Source organism: Achroia grisella, unplaced genomic scaffold (assembly GCF_030625045.1).
Source record: "Achroia grisella isolate CSIRO2021 unplaced genomic scaffold, CSIRO_AGI_Agris_v1 utg840, whole genome shotgun sequence".
Lineage (NCBI taxonomy): Eukaryota > Metazoa > Arthropoda > Insecta > Lepidoptera > Pyralidae > Achroia > Achroia grisella.
Window position 1 is genome coordinate 1,876,842 of NW_026713038.1, and position 8,369 is coordinate 1,885,210.

Consider the following 8,369-nt stretch of genomic DNA (forward strand, 5'->3'; position numbering starts at 1 on the left):
ATATACTTTATGCTATAACGAACTGGGTCAGGGCAGTGCATCTTTGAGTCACAGAAACTTCCTCAAAAGCAATTAATTGTACCCATTTTGCAACATTTTTCATTGCTTCTCAGCTACTATTTAATATTATTATTATTCATACCCTGGAATTTATAACAATAAATTATGTCAAAAATTTAGTTATAATATTATTCACAAATCTAAACAAGTTGCTAGTGTTACAATAACATACAGTTTAAATGTTTGTAAAATTTACACAAAATTTCTACATTTATGAAAGCCACTATTCTCATCCATTCTTTTCTGGTGAATCTATATTACGAACATCGGAGTAGAATCATAACAAGATACTGTGTATTTTATATCTTTATATTAAGTTTAATATTACAAACATTATCTTATTGCATACATTTCAATGAAATATTGAAGGAAAATATTTCACTATTTGGTTATCTATTATATTATTTTAAAATAAACAATAACCATTATGGCTTACAATAAAACTAATCGGTTGTCATACACTCATTGATATGTACTATATCTTAATAGATTAGATTATATTGCAGATACAACTAGTACAATGCAAGGGCAAAGATAAATATGTACAAAAATGCTATTCTTAGAGTTATAATAATTATATAATTCTGTATCGTGATTGATCCCGTCGATCTCACAGCTTATTGTCGCTGTGGAGAGTCTGGCTCCAATTATTAGATATTTACATTACTCAGAGTTATATTCTAAAAATATTACAGAGCAAAATTTACAATTTGTTGCAACAAGGATAAAATAATCTTCATAGGCTGTTGATTTTTTAGCTTCTTTTTACCTACCTTTCGGTTTATCGTCGACTTTTGGGACACTAGAAACGAACGCTAAACATATGAAAATAGGAATGCATAAAATAGGATTGGATCAAACAAGTTTCTTGTAAATGGTGAATTTATGAACTAAGCATGAACTGTATTGATGAGTGATATAGACTGATGACCCATCAGGTTGACCTCCACACGGTTCCCCCTGGAAACCATTCTGATAAATTCCTTGTGCTTTTGTCACGATGGGTTAATTCGCCTCACCTCATGCTCATCTTATCATCCTCTGTTGGCCCACGTAAACCGTTAGCGCAGGCGTGACCACCTATATCATCCATAAAAAAAAATTGTGAGCCCAAGTCCACCATTCCATTATCATTTATTAATAAAAGATTTTTTCTTGGTTCCTAAACCGTATGAATGAGCGGTAGAATAAAAATACGCACAAAAAATTGACTTTTAAAATGACACAAAATTTTGTGAATTAAGTTTATTTTTATTGTATGATATTCTCCACAGTGCGAGAATAGTAATAAACGCGCAGGTGACCTGACATTGACCCGCAAAATGTGAGTCATCGTTCCACATGACTTACGTTATTCTGGAAAATTTAGTACAATGCTTATCAGAGGTAAGTTACATAATCAGTGATACGAAATTACTTGTGTGATAAGTTCCAACATTTACAACCATTATTCTTAGCTATCGTAACTGATATCATGTTGATAATACAACAATTTCACTACAAAACAATATGGGAGTTTTCAATTCTAGTCTGTATAATTGAAACAGAGTAATTTAATTTTTATTTGTTTATTTAATTCTGGCTACTAATAGCCCATATTATAAATATCTACTTTAGAGATTAAGGTAATATGAAATAATAATCTTTATATATGTAGTAGGTATAACACAAACTCGTTACGACTATCCGTACGCTTAATTTTTCTAATTTACTCAACGGATTTTAATACAGTTTTCAGCAATATATACAGTAATACAAGACGAAGATTTATATGTAAAATACATGCATATTAAGGTACAGAAAACTCGAGAAATTCGAACATTTGTAAAGTATAAACCGCACAAAGCCACGACGTCCACAGTTCCAATTCACCACCACCGGTCAGTAGTCCTTCATGAAGGTGGTCAGTATTTTGGTGACCCGGGAGACAAACGCCTTGAAACTCGTGACTCGACTCCAACTGCGTCATCCTTAATGTCAGATTACTCTTATGTAGTCGTCAATACTCTGTTCCTTGGTGGCAATAGGCAATATGTACTACTTACCATCAGATCGGCTGCCAGCTAGTTTGCCGTTCTAGTTAGTTACATAATAAAAATCTACAATATATAAACCTGTATCAAAAACTAAGTATAACTAAGTATACCTTGACTATCCTTTGCACATGGTTTTAAAATAATATACCTACGCTTACGTGATAGTTGCTCTCTATCTGACTCATATCGTATTGATTATAAAATGCTTAGGTATTTTATATTTAAGTATATCGTCTATCAAGAATATAATTGTAAGTAGTATAATAAAACTCGACCTCTTTCAAATTCACAGAATTGACTTGTTATGCTAGCTGTCTGATAAGTACTTCTCAATTTTTTCATTTATTAAAATGAAAACATATAAGTAACCAAGACTAATACTAATTTTAGCAAGGTAGAGTTAATACAAGGACGTGTACGAGGGTACCTCTGTCTCGCTTATTTCAGCCACCAAACAGCTAGCTTTGTAATTTGTGTTTTGTTAAAAAGTACGAAGTACAAAGGCATTGAAATTTCGGATTATGGAGGCGTGAGATCTTAATACTCTGGAATGCATTGCAGAGTAACTATCACATACCTATGCCTAATAAACATATTTTCAATGTTAGATACTGTAACAAAATAGGTATAAAACTAAAATATTTCTTAAAAATAATCAACTCATGATCATCAATTTAAATCATGATGCGTTAATATCGCATAGCATTGATATTTAATGATGATCACGTGACCCCTTAGAGGCAGCAGTTATAAAGGTTTAGAAAACGCAAACAAATTGCACGAGTTAGCTATATTTATTTATTTATTATAGGAAAACGAAGGCTATCACAATTTATAAAATTAATCCACTGACAGGCTTTCTCGAATAGCAACAGAATAATAGTGTTAAATCCGACGTCCCTTACTACATGTACGTACCTGAAGGCAACACAAATCGATAGTGGGGAAAGGGGATTGCTAGCAATGTGGACTGATGACCTTATTGCTAGCGCGTGGAGACCATCGTGATAAGTTCTTGATGAATTTGTCACGATGGGCTAACTTTCCTGACTTCAGGCTCATCTTATCATCCTCCAATGGTGCCCAGCTAGCGTAAACCGTTAGAGCATGGATGCACCATTCCATTATCATCCAGGAAATAAAAATTTTTTTTGATTAGCAATTTCTAGAATATATGATATCTGATTGTTCATTTATTACATCATCGTGTGCAAAGAGGCGATTACTAATTATAATTAGATGGTCGAATCAAATTATGACTTTGATCTTCGAACCTTCTCACAAAAACTAAAAATTTTGAATAAAAGTACCTGTGATTGAATACAAAATGTTCAGACGTATTTGCTGACAAGGCCGCCTGAAACAGCTGATGTATATTCTTTTTATTATTTATTTCCATTACCGGAGAGTTAGTAGGAAAATATAAATGGACACAAACAGTTTGGTGTCGATCAAATTCGAATTCAAGACCTCTATCTACCGAGTCTGTAATCCGAGATAATAAACTACGAGGGCTAAGACGCTTATATGTATTAATTTATATTTCTATTATTATTTGCAAGGTATTTCGTTATTAGCAAATACATAAAATAATATTGCATTCCAACAGGGCGATAACCTATGAAGAACCGTGATAAAACATTTTTTTGATAAAATACGATTGCTCTAAATATTTTGTTAGTCACATTACAAATATATGTTATGTAAGAAAGTAAATTTTTTTATATAAATAACATAAAACTGAGAGAGTTTATAACATAGTGGTTGGAATGATTCTGGTCAACAGCAATAAATTTATATTTCTGATTGACTCCCCGGTGTTAGTAACACCGATAACGAACCAAGAAGTTATACAAAAGACGTCATGATAAACTCGCCCCCTGCTACGATGAATTTAAAAATACCCAACAAATGTAGTCCTGTCAATTTTTACATTTATCACGACGCGACGTTAATAAAATTTCTAATATATACCATCTGGGATAGATAAATCCAGAGAACTGGGGTGAATTTATTATAGTAGACAGATAGATAAGAATTTTTATTTGTATCTTAGTACACACATATGTATCAAGCAGTACACATTACGGGATATTTAGACCAATTTTTATTGTTGATATTGTCATTTATTATTAAATAACTACGACCCCGGTTTCGCATGGGTGTACAACTAATAAACATATAAACCTTTCTCGTAGCTCACTTTTTTTATTAAAACTGCATTTAAGCGAACATATAGCAGAAGCGACGTCATATTATGCTATATATACGTTAACATTAATATAATACTATATTGGTTGCACTTTTCTTATTAACGACATCCTTGTTTGTAGGAATTTATTGATTTTTTTTAAATCACCTAATTATAAATCACTTTTTATTTCAAATTTTTCAATTGCAATGTAGTACAACACGAAGTGTTAATGGGATAATAATATTTCCATTTGATGACAAGCCGGCCCACGTAACTTTATTGTTGTTTTACTCCTATTGGTCGTAGCGTAATGTTATATAGCCTAGCTTATAGCCTAGCTTTCCTCAATAAATGGCATATCCAACAGTAAAATATTTTTTCAATTCGAACCCATTATTTTTGTAATCACCGCGTCCCACCAAACATTAATAGACTCTTCAGTTTTATAATACAGTACAGGTTACTTGCTGAATATATAAAAAAGTATACTTAGGGGTTTCCTTATCTCAAACTCTACTAACTCAAAGTAAATATGTAATTTGTTGACATTTTGATATGCATTCTATGCACAACGTCACGAAATAATGCGCAGTCAAACATGACCATTTTTTGTTCATTTTTTATCTTGCACCTGTAATCTACATACCAACACCAGATCCCAGATGTGGTAGTCAGAGACATTGTCAACTGTCGAAGTTGTGATGAAATAGTAATGCATTTAATATAATAAATACATATGTTGTTATTGTATCCATATTCACTGTCTACTACTATGTAAAGTGCTGTATCTACCATTGCCATTTCAATTATATAAAAACTACCACCGTAGTACTTTATATTATACTAGCTGTATTATTTAGCGTGGAATTTAACTTTATTTAGTTACTCCTTATTACATCAGCTACCTGCCAATAAAAGTCTCCTCAAAATCGGTCCAACCATTTCAGAGATTAGCCGGAACAAACAGACAGACATACCTACAAAAATTGTAAAAAATGTTATTTTGGTATATATACCGTATTTATATTCATATACATGTAGTAAAAAACGGTTAGTTCAATATTACAAACAGACGCTCCAATTTTATTTATATGTATAGATACCTAAATCTTCGTCAGGAATTATTCTATTAATAAATGAAAACGAACATACCGCTATAGGGCTAGTAATGTGGACTAACAATCCTTTTGCTAGCAATGTACCATAACAGGTTGACCTCCAGATAGTTGCACCTTGCAACCATCGTGATAAATTCTTGATGAATTTACCACAATGAGCTAACTGATAATAAGAGTATGCGGTCAGCCTCAGACTCATCTTACGATCCTCTACTGGTGCCCCGCTAGCGTAAACCATTACCGCAGCCGGGTACAACATTCCATAATCATCCATTAAAACATACAAATATATGTAAAAGATCATCCAAATTGATTCGGTAGAGACAAAGATTCCGAGTAATAAATAAATTCTCCGCTTTGGAGTGCCGTGAAAACACAATGTTTTCAGCATGCATCATACCTACGTAAATGTATGTGTAGGTAATGTTAACGTGGCAGTAAACACAAGTTCAATGTCGAACCAGGGTTACCAACCTCAGAAAGTTCTCGTGACAAAGGAAGTAAAAAATCTCGTTCTATATAATCGTAATCTAATTCTATAATATAATTTTAGGAAAATTCTCACTAATCTCATTTCTTTTATAACAGAACTAGCTGTGCCTGCGGTTTCCCATTACACTGCGGATTTTATAAGCTATATTATTGAAAAGTTTCATCAAAATCCGTTCAGTAGTTTTTACGTGAAAGACTAACAAACTTCCATCCATACTCAACTTTCGCGTTCATAATATTAATAAGATCTGAGTTTTAGGTTGGTAATTGTTGAATCCAAAAAATAATTCCTTAGGTTAACATGGCATACAAAATTGTACAAGAATAATATGTACTATACTAAATACCGACAATCTCATATTTGTACTATCCTTGTCCAGTTGACATCCCTGTCCCGAACTCTGACCATTTTTAGAGTATAGGCACAGATAACATAATATTACATAGTATAGGTATCAAAGAAACACTGATCCATGGCCAAACCCCAAATGTGAATGCAAATTGGGTGAGATCACTTCTGTGATTGCGTCTTACGCCTCCGCTATTTTAGATGTTTAATACCCATTTATAGGTATCAAATTATCAAAGCATCAACCTCGTATTTAAATCACACTTGCGGCCAATGCTAGTTTTGTCAGGGTTGAGTAATAGGTATTCATAAAACCCATTGTCCATAAAAATACCAAAGGATTAGTCTACAAATAATCTCAAAAAATTCAAAGATATAATTTTTCAAAACCAATTTTGTATAAAAAAGTCCCCTGGTAGAGCATGAGGAGAACAGGGTAGAATGTGACGTCCATGGTACAGTTCATGTATATAGGCGATGGTTATAACTTATCGTCTGGTGTGCCATTAATTTGTTTCCCTATCATTATAATTTAGGGTTGCCAACCCCAATTTAAAAACCCGAGGATTAAAAGTTGAAAAAATTAGGACAATTCAGTTTGAAAACAGGACGCAGTAATAGAATTGGAATAGTTAAATTAATATGTAGTTAAAATATGTGAAATAAAGTTAAAGTAATAAAGAATCATAAATTGTAATAAAAGTACGTGAATAAAATTAAATAATTTTGCAAATTTCCTAATAATTAAAAACCTACGACGCCGATTCAAAACTACTCAGGACGTAGCAGCATACTATAATACTACAATAACCAGGACATGTTCTGAGAATACAGGACGTTTGGGAACTCTATTCTAATTACATGAAATAAATGTCGGTTAACTGCATCAGTTTGTTATTCAAACCTAAACTTTATTGTTCGTGTAATAAAGAGTTTCGCGGAATGTCTAATTGTATTGTGTACCCAGCCTAGATTTTGTATATCTTCAATGATTCAGGTATGTGCTAGTTCCGCATGGACAATTCGTATTTCATTGTACCTAATTGTAATTAGTAATTCCGACATTTTGACTAACAAACAACATTGATCTTTATGTCTAATTGCACAGGTTCCAAAATTCACGTGTAAGAATGTAGGTATCCACACATATGGTGCAATAGTCATATAGGTTTAGCATACTCGTTCTGTTGTACAATCTCTTATAATTTAATAGGATAATAGACATTATTTAGTTTATACAAGGTAGTTTTAAGAGTGAATAGTTATAGGGGTAAACAAAAATCTAAATAGAGTTACATTATAATACATAATATATATTTTTATTGTACTTATTTATTTTTTATTGTAGGGACTTCTCCACTTAGAAATTTTATATTTTGTTAGAATAAATTATAATTATATTCTAAAATAAATGTAGCCTAAGTTACTTCTTAACTGTCTGCAAGTAAAAGATCCGTCGAGCAAGAACAGACAGACAGACATAAATTTTAAAAATATTTTATAATATAAGTACTGTATGTACATTCATATAGATTTAGTAAAAAGCAGTTACTTTGGAATTACAAATAGATGCTTAAATTGTATTTATTTGTATGCGCCATGTTCGGTTTTGCTGTAGGTATTGTAATGTAATAAATATATCAAAATCGCTTAGACGCAAAATCAATGATTCAAAGCATTCTACCCAATGCTAAATCTACATCTGAGATGCGACCTCATAACTTTATTAACAAGCGAAAGCGTATAGGTATACTTACATAGATTTAATATTTAAATTAGTTCCCTAAATGTTATTTTAATTATTTATTTACACCAATATGTTAATACGCCAAAAGTATATTAAGTAAAATCCACATACATTTTTATACCTACCTAAATAAATAATACATAAATATATCGTTAACAAATGATTTCTCAAAACCATACGAATCGTTACTTTTTAAAAATAACGGCATAATTAAGTATACACCGCATCTCTAAATAAACAAACAACTAGTTAATAATATGAAACAATGGATAGACAATTAGGTGATGAGGCGCTAAGTCAGACTAACTTATTTGGGACGTTTGTTTTAATATTCATTATATAATGACTCGGCGTCGATCGCACGCCGCGCCTC